Here is a 14,154-nt window from a genome sequence, read left to right on the forward strand (position 1 = left end):
ACACAGCATTCTGCCTGTTGCACATGTACCATAGCACTGCTTAATATCCAGTAACACTATCTTGCTTTATTCTGCTCTTAAACTTTAATTCCAGACAAGCAATTTGTTTAACTTCTATATATAATTCTCAGAAATTACTACAGCCATGCAAAACACAATAAGCCACCTACCACTCAACAATTTGCATCAGTTCCTATGGGACTGAAGAGCTTACAATAGGTCTATTTTTAATGAAGTAGTCAGTGGGAAATGCAGCTTCTTTTGCAGGAGGGAAAACCCTTTAATGGTAGCCTGCTCAGTTACTGTAAACATGGTGTATTTTTGGCAGGTGGTATGGTACAAGTGCTCGGTATAGTCCCTTATTTCTCCTGCAAGCATGACTGAACACAAAGGAAGAAAAAAAGAAATGTCCATGCATCTATTACTGCCTTCAAGGGTCACCTGGCTACTGTTAATCAGTTGATTCCTACGCATTTTTCCACAGAGTAGTGTACCCCAACCAACCAAAGAAAACATCCCAAGAAAATACCCCCCAGAAGGGAGCCACACTCACGAAGGGCACTTTATTCCAACTGCACCTGCCTTCTCCCTATTACTAGGCCTTCAGCAGGACTGGGAGCGACAAGGCGAGGAGGTGGCAAAGGACAAAATTCCTTCTATTTTTGTATTCCTGAATTTACCTGCCTTAGGCATGACAAGCCTTACGTGCAGCATTTCTGCAACTTAAGGAGCACACTTCTCAGCCATGCTCCTTCCTGCCTCTTGCTGCCATCAGGCAGAATTCAGCTTGGAAACACTTCCCAATTCTTAAATGGAGAGGTAACCTAGAGTACAGATTGGTTTTGTTTTGTTTTGTTTTAATGGAATTAAACTGGAGTACAGTTGATTATTTTTTTTTTAGTGGAATACTCCTAGGCTTGCTTTCTGTGAAGTTGGATGATTGCCTGTCCTGAAACAGATGCCCTCAGTTCTCAAAGAGATGACTTCAGCATTTATCCTTGAATTAGGTGATTTTAGGACATTTGGCAAAGTTGATCCATTTCCTGGGGATAAAACATGTTGAGAAAATAGAGCTGGTGCAAAAGTGATGAGGGAAAGAGTTGTTTCCCCTAATGACTACTTAGAACAATTAAGCATGGTTCCTAAATGTAGATTAAGATCCACAAGCACTAAGCAAATTGGTAAAAGAAAAAAAAAAAAAGAACTTTAAAAAAATCCTAAAGGGTGTTTTGAATCCATCCCAGGGGAAAACTGTACTCTAACACTAGAGTATCCTGTGGTATCTGGTAAATACTAATGAAATCCCAGCTAAGTTCAGCTTAGGCTCTGTATCGGCAAAGAATACATGACAGGACCCCCTGACCTCAATTCCACAATGACAGCGGTGTGTTGGTCTTGGCTCTGTCACTGTTAAAAGGTTTTTCACACTGGACATGGGCATAACATGTCTTGGGCTAAATTTTAAGTGCTAAGAGTAGAATTTACCTCTTTGCCTTTCGTATGGTAAATCTACGAATAGGAAATTATGCCCTGTTTTGTTTCCCTTTCCTCCTCTGCTCTAGAATCAGCAGAAATGTTGTCGTTGACTTCCCGGAAAGCAAGAGAGCCCTACGTATGGATATAAGGATTTGCACTAAAGTATCTACTTGATATCAATTTGTGAATTAATAGATCTTTACAAAGATTTAGATAAAAGAACACTGTTTTAGAAATATTTATGACATGAAACGCTAAATAACTGTCCATTTTGGCAAGAAAAATAATTGTTTTGCAATTTTTCATTGTAAGTTGTATCTGCAGAATCAAATTTATCAGTAGCATAAGAAGTGTGTGTGACTTCACTGTCTTCAGTGCAACTGCATCTATTTAGGTTAGCAGCTAACTTAGGAGCCTGCAGTTAGAAATCAAAAGCTGGGTGGGCAGCTGACTGAAGCAACCTTGCTCTCAAACGCTGAACGCGTGTAGCTCTCATTTAGAGCAGGAAAGGGATTAGCACTTAGGTGATAATAGATATTTCTTCTATTTAGGAATCCAAATGGCTTCAAAGTTTGGCCCTTTATTAAAAGAGCTACAAAGCTCCCTTCAAAATACATAAAATTATTTCAAGTTTTTTCAGATACAGAACTCTAACCTTTACGTTTTCCTCTTTGGACTCCAAATACCAGATTCACAGATGAAGCTACCATAATGCTTTGGAAAAAGAATCAAATGTTGCAATCTTAAGCTAGTTAACAATCAATACACAAAATACCTGAAAGACTATGTTGATTTTGCTTTAAATAAGGAAGTACCTAACTGACCATGCTCACACAAAAATTTTGGATTTAAATTAGTCAGCGTTTGTCCAGGTTGCCATCTTGAGCACAAAGAAAATTCACACATGACTGATTTCCCTCCTTGCAACTCTCTTGACAATATAACTTGTGCTATGTCTTAAGAATACATCAAAATACACCCCATGAATCACTGAGGTACTGGTCCATTTATACTTGGTGTCAATTATAACCAGAACTGGATTTGGAACCTTTTAGGATTCCAGGTGTAAATAGGAAGAAGTCATTGCAAGGTCAAGATTTTCTAATCTTTCAGAATACAGCAAATTAATTATTTGCAGGTCTTGGTTTATTATTCCATCTCCTGTTTTACAATGCAAATTCAAAAGTAAACCTCCTTGTCAAGAAAATGAATGCTTAGCATTTATACAGTGTTTTATCAATCCAAACAAATGTGTAAGCATGTCAGTCCTTCTATAAACCCTGCTCTCTTAGGATATTAAAAGATCGCAAGATTGGGCCATTGATATAATTCAATGGAATGACCTAATCCAATGCCAAAGACTAGCTATTTTGTCTTCTTCTTTGTTTCCCAAGCTACGTATGTACTGACTTCTCTGGGACAACAAGTGCTTCACGCTCAGCACAATGGGACCTCACTTACAGTATGGAAATGAAATCACAAATTCTGACACTGTGGAGCCACTTTGGACTTACAGCAGCACCCCTAAACTCAGAGCTGATCTTCCATCTACAGATAGCTCAGCTCTACTTCTGGTGCTGCAAGGAGTCCACAAACATACACCACATCCAGCTGTATGTTTCCAGGCTATTTGTAGGTGTAGCCTTCCTGAGCAGCCAGAAAGGTCCCTGAAGGAACATTTCTGTCTTGAGTGCAGCCCATAGGCGCAGGCACACTTTTCCGTGAAGCCTCAGAGCAGAAAATATGAGCGTTCACAAAGACTGGATGGGAGGAGAAGAAACCTTCTACAAGGGACCTGGTGTTCTGTGGGCGCTTTTGCACATATAAAATGAGAGGGGAACACACGTTCTGCAATGGTGGCAGTTCTGGGTTAACTGCGATAAAACAAACAAGCAGAGGCAAACCCCTGCCTTGCTTCCACAGCCACCGCTGCGAAAGGGCTGATTTCGCAACCCCTGCCTGTGCAAGCAGCCTCTCAGCAGGAAAAAGGACCGCTCGCACAGGTCATTAGAGCAGCTGGCCCTAACGGAGTGCTCATGTGTGAGCATGTCTCGTCTTTGTGGTCTTTGACATGTCTCATTGGCTCCTCATCACATAGGCTGCAGATTTAGCAAACTAAAAATCCAAAGCAACAACCAAAAGCATAAAACCCCAACCCACTTTACAACCTAAATTGCAGCAAAGCTCCTCAAACGGGTCCTAGATTCAACCACCCACAACATAGAAAGAGAAGTTTAATAAATAAATTGATAAAGCAAACCCAGGCTGCAGCCTGAAAAAAACAGTACCGTAGAACAGCTATAGCCCTTAACATACCTGACAGGAGAATTTGCACATTAACAACAGTTTGAGAGTGATACGTATCATCATGTATGTGTCATCAGTCTTTTTGGTTTTAAGTTGGGAGTTGCATCTACCTGCAGAACGATAATACAGCTGCATTTCTAATTGCACCAGGGGGTCTTGACCTAGCAGAATCGAGCCTCTTGTATCCACTGAAGTCAATGAGTTTGAACCAACAACCAAGAGAGGAGACGAATAAAGACACCCCTGTAAAAGTTTAGTTTAGTTTCCTTTTAAATGAAAGACCTAATATTTATTTTTTTTAATAGACTTTTAACTTCACATACAAATGTGCTAAATATGACTGAACACACAACAGGAAGACTGTTAAACACGGGTAAAAGGTAGTATGTATTGCACAACCAGTGGAAATACTTGAAGAAAATTGCTAGAATCCTACAAACTAGTTTTAATTAAAAGCATCCAATATCTCAGCAAGCAGCTGATAATTAGCTTTATTATTGTAATTTAATATGCTAGACTTCACAATCTCTGTGAATGACTCACTTTAGAACCATTTTAATTCTATTTTTAATTTCCGGCTCATCACACAGCTCAATGTAAATAATAACTACAAAGATGAGGGGTGGTCCTTTCTGAAAACTAAAAACTGGGAGTCATAATAAGCACTTTAGTGTCCTTCCATTTCTGTTTTTTTTTTAAAAAAAACCCTCCAGGTCTTTTAAAGGACTGCATTAAAACAGTAAAAATGTTAAAACCAAGTGGATCAATTTCTCTCCCTCTACACTAGTTCCATATTCAGCATTTTCTACAATGTCTAGGGAGATGTTTAGTTAATTCAGTCGTTTCTCTACTCCTGCCTAGTGTAAATTCTGGTTAACTACATGAATTGACAATACAATTATGAGCATACAGACAAATTTCAATGGAGAGCTCCTGTCTGCAAAATGAAGGAAGCAATGTAATTCAACACACAAGATTAAGAAAAGAACTCTGCTAACAGTGCAGATGTGCAACATTTATGTCTGGCACATGTACAATTAATTTCCATGTTAGTGAACAATTGTGAAGGTGTAAAAAAAGTTGTCTCAAAGAACCTACATAATTCTCAGTTCTTTGGGAATTCTTTTTCAAAGCACTGATGGATGATAAAAAGTGCATCTTGTATGCATGTATGTGTTTTCCATATGTACTCTTCTTAGCATTCTATTGTGTTTAAGCTATATTCACTGTTAAAGGAGATAGTAAAAAAAAAAAAATCCGTTCTTTTATCGACTTTGTGTGCAAATTACTGGACTTAATGTCATTGCAAATATGAAAAAGGTTCTTCCTTCAAGTTTTTGAATTGCAACCAGAGTAATTATAAATTGTTTCCACAATATGACAAAAATATGAAGGTAATTTTCCTAATTAAGGCCACATTTTATTAATTCATTAAACTCTGTCACCTTTATTCACTAAAAATCAAACAGAAAAGTGGAATAAGTTCACCATGACAAAGAAAATGCACACATTTCCATCTTATAAATAAACTGCCTAAAAAGAGGTGAGGTGTGTAAATTAAGGCACTCAATCTAAGAACATAGCACATTCTCAAGTGGCCAAATTGAGCTCTTGAATATTCTTCCAGGGCTCTCACTCAAGAGAAGGCAAGCAGCAGATGCAAAACTGGACTTTTTGTATCCATATATATATATGGTTTAAAAAGCGTAGGATGTCCTTAGCACAGCATATTTAAATATGCAATAGAGAAAACATAAAAGGATCCCTTTATGTCTAGAATTGTTATTGCCAAATATCCCCAACAATATATCAGTAGTCAATTTGTCCAAATTATAGGAGGTTTCAATAACTCTGCTTCATGATCACAGAATTGCTTCCTAATTTCCCTTCAAACTGTTCAAGCTGTTACGGATTATTAAAGGACATTATCAGCCTGAATAAGCATATTAGAGATCTGTGTGATTTTTTTTTTCCCCCTAAATAAACCTAAAAATAACTCCTAAAATTACTATAATTGAAATGAATTAGCAAGTTTCTCCACACTACATGTTTCAGTTAACTCACTCTGCTTTTGCAAATATTTTGGACCCAATCCATTATGGACAATTCCAGCTTTATATTGCAATTGCTCCACTGTTCTCTGTGAGTTGACACACGTGGAAAAATGAAGCAATGCAGCAGGGAATCAGACCTATCTTACAGACCAAGTTTCTCTTTTACTGAGAAAGCTAGAGCAACTGGGATCAGAAGAAGAAATGTAAATCTTTCACATGAAATAAATATACTTCAAAATAAGCTAGAGAAGTGGACAGTTCCCATTGCTTAAAATAAAATATAATTTCAGTGTGACTGCTCTTCAAAAACTGCAGTCTAAATGGCCTTTTGAGGCATTTATACAAGAAGCATGAGCATGCCATGCAGATCCCAAACCTATCCCCGTGAATTTGCAATGGTACAAATAAAGCCGAGAACATGCATGTATCTTTTCAGGACTAGGACCTACCTTTGCAGTCACCACACTGTGTTGGCAGTGACCTGCTCAGTACAAAAAAACCTGCAATCTCTTCTTGTTCACCATCTTAAAACATGGAGGAAAGTATGTCTTAAAGGAGAAGGGTGAGGCAGAAGTTCTTGGGCTTTAATAAAGATGCATCACAACATACCCACGGGGGCTAACATAATTCTGTTTAAATTTAGGAAGTAAACAAAACTCTTGTTGACTCCAAGCTGTAGTTATGTTCATGTATAGATTACAGATGTAGGGACAACAAACCATAGTTGACCTTGGAAGCAGGGAGTTTCCCAGCTGAAGTCAGTCCATTTTGCTAGATAGCCACTAGGGAGATAAAACTCCTGCAGCTACTTTGGATGAGTAGAAGGTATTTAAAGTAGCCTCCCGTTTAAAAGTTGCCATAAAGCTGACAAGACCGAGGCTGCCTATCTTGCCTCAGATGGAGTTCACACTCATCTCTAAATGCTGTTCCCCTCCAGCGGTGGAAAAAAAATATCTTTGGATTACAGAAAAAAATACCAGTGAGGAATAGGTTTATCCTCTTTTGACTCTTGCATTGAGTTGCAAGCATTTAAAATGCTTCCCAAAGAAGCATACTCCCAGAAAAACCGACAAGAGTCTGTACCTTCCACTCCTCAACTGACATAATATATTCCTGGTATCCTTCTGAGGGCATCTAGCAACTGCATTTAACCCAACGGCGTTTGTCCAGCAGCGCAGCCTTCTCCCCTCTCCTTTCTTTTTTTGGGGGGAAGGATTCTGAGAAGAAAAAATTGTTCCCAAACCTTTCTTTCTGTGTGATTTTATACTTCCTAGAAAAGTGGGGTTTGTTGCTTGGGAGGGCAATTCCAGGAGAGCCCACCACAGTGCCAGCAGTGCATCCTGCCTTACGCTCATAAGGATGACAACTTTTTCCAAAGGTCCCTTTATTGCTACACTACATTTTACTACTTTACTATGTTTTCTTTGGTCTAATTCTATTACTTTTAATAATAGTAGAAAGTAATGACTGGTCAAAATGTAATCAAGTACATATGTGAATCTGGACTGAAAAACAATAAAATTCGCTATGGACCCAGCTCTTCTTGCACATAAAACAGGAGAACAAAAAAATCCCACAAGTCTTCAGTGGAAGTTTTTCCTGACAAAGAGCCACACAATTAGGCTGTAATCCATGACTTTTGATATCCTCTGGACTTTTTAAGAAAACATTGCCAAAAATGATCTGCCAGAACAGCATAGGTTTCATTATGCCCTTGTTTTCTGTTGCTGACATACAGACTGGACCCATTTCCTTGTCTTCTGCAAGATTGTTGTGTTAGAGTAAGAAGTTCCCAAGCTCAAATAAAATACGTCTGGAAATGTTTTTGGCTTCATTTTGGAGTTATCCAATTTTAATGACGAGAAACAAGTTTTGCATTGTTGTAAAACTCTGCGGATTCATTCTCCACTTACATTTCTGCATTGCTATGCAGTGGAAGCAGCAAGCAAACCAGGTTTTCGGTATTTAGGTCCGCAAAGGAAAGGAAAACTGCTACAGTAAAAGCAAGATGGAGACTACCGCATTTTTTATTGTACACTGCACGTAACACAAATGACAAAGGTGTCATTTGTGCTTATATGAGGAAACATGCAACCAGACCATTCCCAGAGTGAGCACTGGCAGCCAGGAGCTGAGGTGGAAAGTCACAGGTGTATGACAAGTTTGTCTCTCTACTGCAACTCCTGAGTATGGGACCTACTAAAAACACACCAACTCACTTTGCTCACTTGGAGTTAAGTAGCTGCCCTGAGAAATACTCAGCTGGGATAAATGATGCACGCAGGATCAGTGCCTAAGCTTCTTCAGTTACTGGGAGGGTGAAGGGCAAAGAGACAAGAGTCCTCTGCCCTGTTTTCCCATCATTACGTTGGGCCAGAGAGATTAGTGATCCCTCTTTAATTACTGGAGTCCGCCAGTTCTTCCTGACTGAATTAGGACAGTCAGTACAATACCACATTATGCCTCTGCGTTCCTGTTGCTTCACCTGGAAGCTGTACTCAGGAGGTAGAGGACGCGTGCAGGTATCAGTGCATTATGTTTGAAATCCTGGCTCCTGAGGATGTCCAGCACTGGACTTCCATTGACTTCATTCTCGGCAGTCTTCTCACTCGGTGGATAAACCTGCCTTCTCCTTGGCTTTTTATCTTAAATTTACCTTATCACTAGGGATATAATTTCTATTTCTATTTTTTTATAAACTTAGAGTTTATAAATTCTGAGTTTAGGCTACTTTACTCAAAAAAAAAAGAAAGAAAAATAAAGAGCACATGGATAGTCACCAATATTAATATTTGTGAGAAAATCTTTATGGTTGGATGAGAGTCTGGGATAATAGAAACATGAACTAAGGAAAGTGCAGAGCTCTGCAGTATTTTGGACACTTCCCCCACGCAGTTCTGCTAAGGGCAGCTATCATAAGGACAGCTATCATTTTAAGAGTTCTTGGTCTTGCACTTGGTCTACACTTCGTTTCTCATGTCCACATACAGCAGTTTCAAAGGCTTTGATAAAGCAATAAGGCATACAGCCATCAAACTAAAACTTGGTAGAGCTTTGCTAAGGATTGAGTTATCCTGAGGGGGTGGGGGCATATGGCAGTCTAAGCAGTATATCTTGTATTTTTTATTCCGTTTTAAGCCAAATGTTTATGAGTTAAAGTCAAAGCAGACCCTGTCAATATTAGAAGCTTCTGCAGGTGAGCAATGACACCTTTTGGAAAAGAGATGTAGTATGAACTGCTGCATGCTACTGTTATATTAACCCGTGAAGAGGAATACTGAGTGTTTTCATGGTAACATAAACAAATCCATTCTCACTTTTTTGACTTACAAGTTCCCTCATTGGAGAAAAGAAAGAAGAATAAACAAAGTTACCTAAGGGCAAAAATTTGGTTCGGAAAGTTCAGAAGCAACTACTCCATATAAGAAAGGCATCCCATCCTTAATTTTTCTATTTCACTAAGACTCTGAACCCCTTAAACTATGCGATTCACTAGCAAGGCAAGAGAGCAGTGCCGCAAGCCACTCAGAACATGCCCCTGGTTAGTTAATTCAGATAAAGTCTTTCCAAGTATTTGGAAGGAATTCTAGTACTTATTTCTAAACGCATTATATTAATATGCTTTTTCTTTACTTTTCAATGATCATTGATAATGTTCAATACAGAGTCATACTATACGGTACTGAAGTATGCATGTGAGTTACAATTGATGTGAGCAGTCAACTGAAGCTAACAAAGTGCGTCTTTTAAAGGATTTGGCCCTTACAATGCATTACAGCTTCCAATTTTAAAACTAGACTATTAAAGTCTAGCAAATGGGTTGTTAAGGGGAATGCATGAAATATAATCAGGATTAGATACCTGTTTTATTTCATTTGGGTGTTTTTTGTATGGCTGGACAGCAAATGCACATGGATGTGACCTTGGTAGCACCTAGCTATTGAAAAGAAAAATACATAGTCAGGAAGCTCTCATTCTAACTTTTGATCCCCACACAAAGTCCTCTGAAAACACTACTTACACTTATATGTGTAAGCAGACTCCGTGAATGTTAAAAATAAAAGAGGAAAAAAAAAAAAAAGAAAAAAGAAACAACATTACATTCCTCTGCAATAATTTACATAGTTTAAGCCAGTGGCCATACCAGTCTAAAAATTCTTGCGTTCCACAAAACATCACTTTTTTGATATAATTTGCAACCATAAGCTACAGGTTTTTTTCTAACACAGTATTATTAACTTCTAACAATTTTGGAAGCAGAATGCTTTGCACAACATCTGGCAGCATTACCATACCTTCTAGACCAAGGTAGAAAAGTAATCCAAGAAGCAGTCGGGTTTCTTGAAGCACAAAATTAAAAGTTTCCTTAGAATCGACTGCTGGAGTGGGAATTTGTTTCTTCACACACACCGTTTCTAACTACACGCATCTTCTCTAATAACGACTACAGAGCGAAACTGCCCCTTCCCAGAGAGGACAACTTCGCGGAGCAGGGTGAAAGAAAACCTCCAGCTGTGACAGGCTGCATCGCAAGGAGGAAAACTTCTGGTGCCACCGCTATTCGGAAGTCAGCAACTTCTCTAATGCCGTTCCCCTCGAACGCACGGGGGCTGCTAATTTTACGAGTTCCTAACGGCTTTTACAACCTCCACACCTGCCTCCCCTCTGCAAACGACAGGCGCAAGCAATTTGAACTCGGGCTTTGAAGGACCCGAAGCGCCGGAGCTGACTGGAGGAGGCGAAAACAGACCGGTCCGCACCCGCTCCTGCGCGGGGGGCAACGCTTCCCTCCCCTTTGAATCAATGAACGCCCCTTCCCGGCCAGCTCCTTACGGCTGCTCATCTCTGAAACCGTAAGGAAGCGCTCCAAGGCGCCTGGATTGCACCCAAACTGCGCCGCGATGTTTTAAATTAAAAAAAAAAAGCAAAGCGGGTGGGACGGGGAGGAGGGTAAGGACGGGACGGGACGACCTGCCTGTTAGGCTCCGCAGTCTCCCACTTTGCGCTCCCTCCGGCAACTTCTCGCCGGCAGCGCCGGCTCCGCGCAGCCCCTCCTCACACCCGCGCCGCGGCCGCCCGCTCGGGGCTGACCGCCCTCCCGCCCGCCCGCACCCCGGCGGCCGCGGCAGGTGCCGGCCCGGGACAACTCCCCCACACCCACCCCGGCCCCGCGGTACCTGCTACGCCGGGGCCGGGGCCGGCGCCGGGGCCGGGGCCGGGGCGGGCAGCAGCTGTGGCGGCGCGGCTCGGCGCCGCTCCGTGTGCCGGCGCTGCCCCGCGGGCGGCGGCTCCGCGCCGGGTGGGTCCCTCCCCCGCCGCTCCCGCCCTCCGCCCGCTCCGCACCCGCACCCGGGGACGCCGACACCGCCCCGCAGGTGCCGCCGCCCGGGACGGCGGCGGGCGGCGGCGCGTCCCGGGGCGGCCGGCGGCCCCCGCGGAGGAGCGTTACCTGGCGAGGTGTTTCACCGGGCTGCGCCGAGCCGGAGGCGCGGGAGAGGGGCCGGGCTCCGCGCCGCCCCGCCGGGCGCTCCCGGCGCCGGGACTTCGAGGTGTCTCGGCACGGCGGGCAGCGCCCCGGACGCGGCGACGCGGCTGGATGTCGCACGCCGCGGGTTGCAGACATCCACCTGTAACGCCTCCGAGGCGAGGTGAAGGGGGTCAGATCACCCTCCTCTATCTCAGCCCGGTCACTCACACCCCCTGCGAAACGTCGCCCGCGCCTCTCAAGAGCTTTGCGTTTAGCGCCGCCGGATCGGAACTTAAGGAACTTACTGAAAATCGGCGGCAGAAGCAGCCGCTGAAATCCAGACCTTACGCTCCAGTCCAGAGGGTACGGTGAACCTGACGGAAATTACTCGTACGCTTAAGAATTAAGCGCATGTACACTCCGTGGAGGATCAGGATCACAGTTCTGCTGCGCTTCAGTTCCTCATCTGCACGACGAGGATAATAATACTTCCTTTCTCACATCCTATCTTTATCTGTGCTCTCATATCACAAAAAATTCAGGCATAACTTTATGCATGTGAGTAATCTCATTGACTTAAAGGGACAATTCAGAGCTGCAAAGTCAAGTAAGCATGCGAGCATTGGAAAGATCAGGGCCTTGCGAGGCAAGCTCTTTGGAACAGAAATCTCTCATGGCTCACTAAAAGTTTATACTGTACAACAATTCTCAATTTTTTGATTTTTCTCACTGCATCTTTACAGAGATGCAGAACCCTTCTTTTACTACAACTTGTAAGCAGACTTTATGGATCTGATAGGGTTGAAACCCAAAGCCACATTCTCCTCTTATGTATTCCAGAATACCCCCCTTCATCTTCCAGCATGTTTGCATGCAGGAAAACAAGCATTTGATCAGTAGAATCACACCCCTCCATTAGAAAGAAAGAAAGAAAGGAAGGAAAATCCAGAAAAAAAATCCACAAAAAGGTGCCACCATATGCTTAGCAGTTAGTACCTTTCTCCAGGAAATCCCAAAGAGCTCTGTCTCAGAGAGACTGGGAAATACAGGCAGGGAGAGCTTCACCAACCACCCTCTTGAAAAGCGGAAGCTGGTTAACTCAAGGAAACGCAGCAACTTTCCACAGATACGTGCGTCTGGATATTTTGAAGTAAAAGGACCGACATTCCACTAAGGAACAACACCTTCAAGAGCTGTTTGCTGCTCTCCTGTGCTCCAGGCCACTGCAGGACCTGCAGGCCAGCGGCTCCGAGCGTGTTCCAGCCTACCGGGGGGAGCTGGTTTGGCACGTATTTTTAAAGGCAGATTTCACACTGTGCAAGCCACAATTTCTCATTAAACATTCGGTAAGAGTTTTAAGGCGAGAATCAAGTTGCCGGACGTGTGTGAGCTGAGCCTGCTGAAGTCAAATCTTGCGAGATGTTAAGCATCCTCCGCAACTACTGTGCTTACGTTTGTTAACAGCTCATAGGAGCTCTCAGGACTTAGAAGATGTTGTGAAGACCCATTTAGGGCTGACGCCCTTGAGAATTACTAGCAGTATAGCCACAGCAGCACCGAGCTCACTGCTGGCAGCCTGCTCTCATGTACAGCAAGTTTCTTGTTGGGATAGCAGCAGTGGGTAGTCTGAAGAGACCTCCACTGTCCCAGTGATGCTTACCAAGGCTAGAGCTACTTCAAGCAGATCCGTTAAGGGGTAGTTGCAGATATACACTTAGGCACTTGCCTGAGGAGCCAGATTCTACAATCGTTTTCCTGCAGTATTTCCGCTGACATTACTGGGAATTCTGGATGAGGCAAGGTGGGTTGTAAATGATGTAAGATAGAGCAATATATAGCAAAAAAACCCCAAACCAAGTAGCCTTACAGGTGTCTAATTCATTGCCAGCTAAATCTTATCTCAGACTAAATCTACTAAAGAACTTTTCCATTGCTGTCGGGTTTACTGTGGGAAGCATCTAACGAGGCTGCATGGTAAACGGTTTCATTCAGATTCGTTCTTAAATACAAACAGTAATTGCTATTGCAGGAGGTACAGTGTTGCTACTGCTAAGTATCACCATTTCCCATTTATTACTTTCCTACAGCAGTCTTACCAGCCAGCCTGAATCCTCGAAACGGACAGCATGCCACATTCATGCTGCTTCAGGCCATTACCAGGCATGTGATGATCATTAAATACAAAAATACAACAGAAAAGTTCTGCAAATTGAGAATGAACAAAAAAGTTTTAAGGACAGAGCATGCATATTCGCTGCAACAGCCAGAGTGCACCAGGCAGGTGCTCCTCTTGCCTTTCCACTGCAAGATTTATGTTGTAGTCCCAATTCAGAAAATGGCCTGGGCACAGCGTCCACAGGGTTTGCTGGCAGGATTGTGAACTTGTTGGGTGAATAGTTCTCATTTAGTTTGGAAAACAGAAGTTCTGATGAAGATGCAGATGGTGAAGATTTATCACCTGAGTAGGGGTAAATTTCCAGAGGCACAGAAGGGTAATGGATGTTGGTTTGTACAGCCAGAAATCTCCCCCGAACCATGATTTCTACTATAATACTAAGTGCGACCAGCTTTGTTTCACAATCCTTACCGTACCTAGCCCCCCCACCCCGAGAAACCCCCCACAGTTCTATTTTGCTCTCAGATGGCTCTTCATACTTTGCAGTGCCAGAAGTGCTTAAGAAAATATCATGGACCTCACACTAAACAGTTGATCAGCAGCTATTTGAATACAGCACAGGAAATACAGATCGCTGTTCCCATTCCATATAATGTCTAACATTTAATAGATCTTCCTTTGTTTATAATCTTTGATCCATTAAACTGTAGTCTCAGATTTTTTAACTTCTGAAA

At 42.5% G+C, this 14,154-nt stretch overlaps 1 protein-coding gene across 17 annotated transcripts in view; it reads right to left on the reverse strand.

Moving 5' to 3' along the window:
• The window catches only part of IKZF1 (IKAROS family zinc finger 1), a 78,670-nt gene extending 66,085 nt beyond the window's left edge, over positions 1–12,585 (reverse strand). For 4 of the 17 annotated variants that reach the window (XM_049830158.1, XM_049830157.1, XM_049830152.1 and 1 more), the window contains exon 1: positions 10,133–10,776. The gene's annotated coding sequence lies outside the window, so the exon portion shown is untranslated. The other 13 variants (XM_049830160.1, XM_049830154.1, XM_049830153.1 and 10 more) reach the window with 10 other exon arrangements.
• Positions 12,586–14,154: the final 1,569 nt, after the last annotated feature.

This window comes from Accipiter gentilis, chromosome 27, assembly GCF_929443795.1.
Source record: "Accipiter gentilis chromosome 27, bAccGen1.1, whole genome shotgun sequence".
Lineage (NCBI taxonomy): Eukaryota > Metazoa > Chordata > Aves > Accipitriformes > Accipitridae > Astur > Astur gentilis.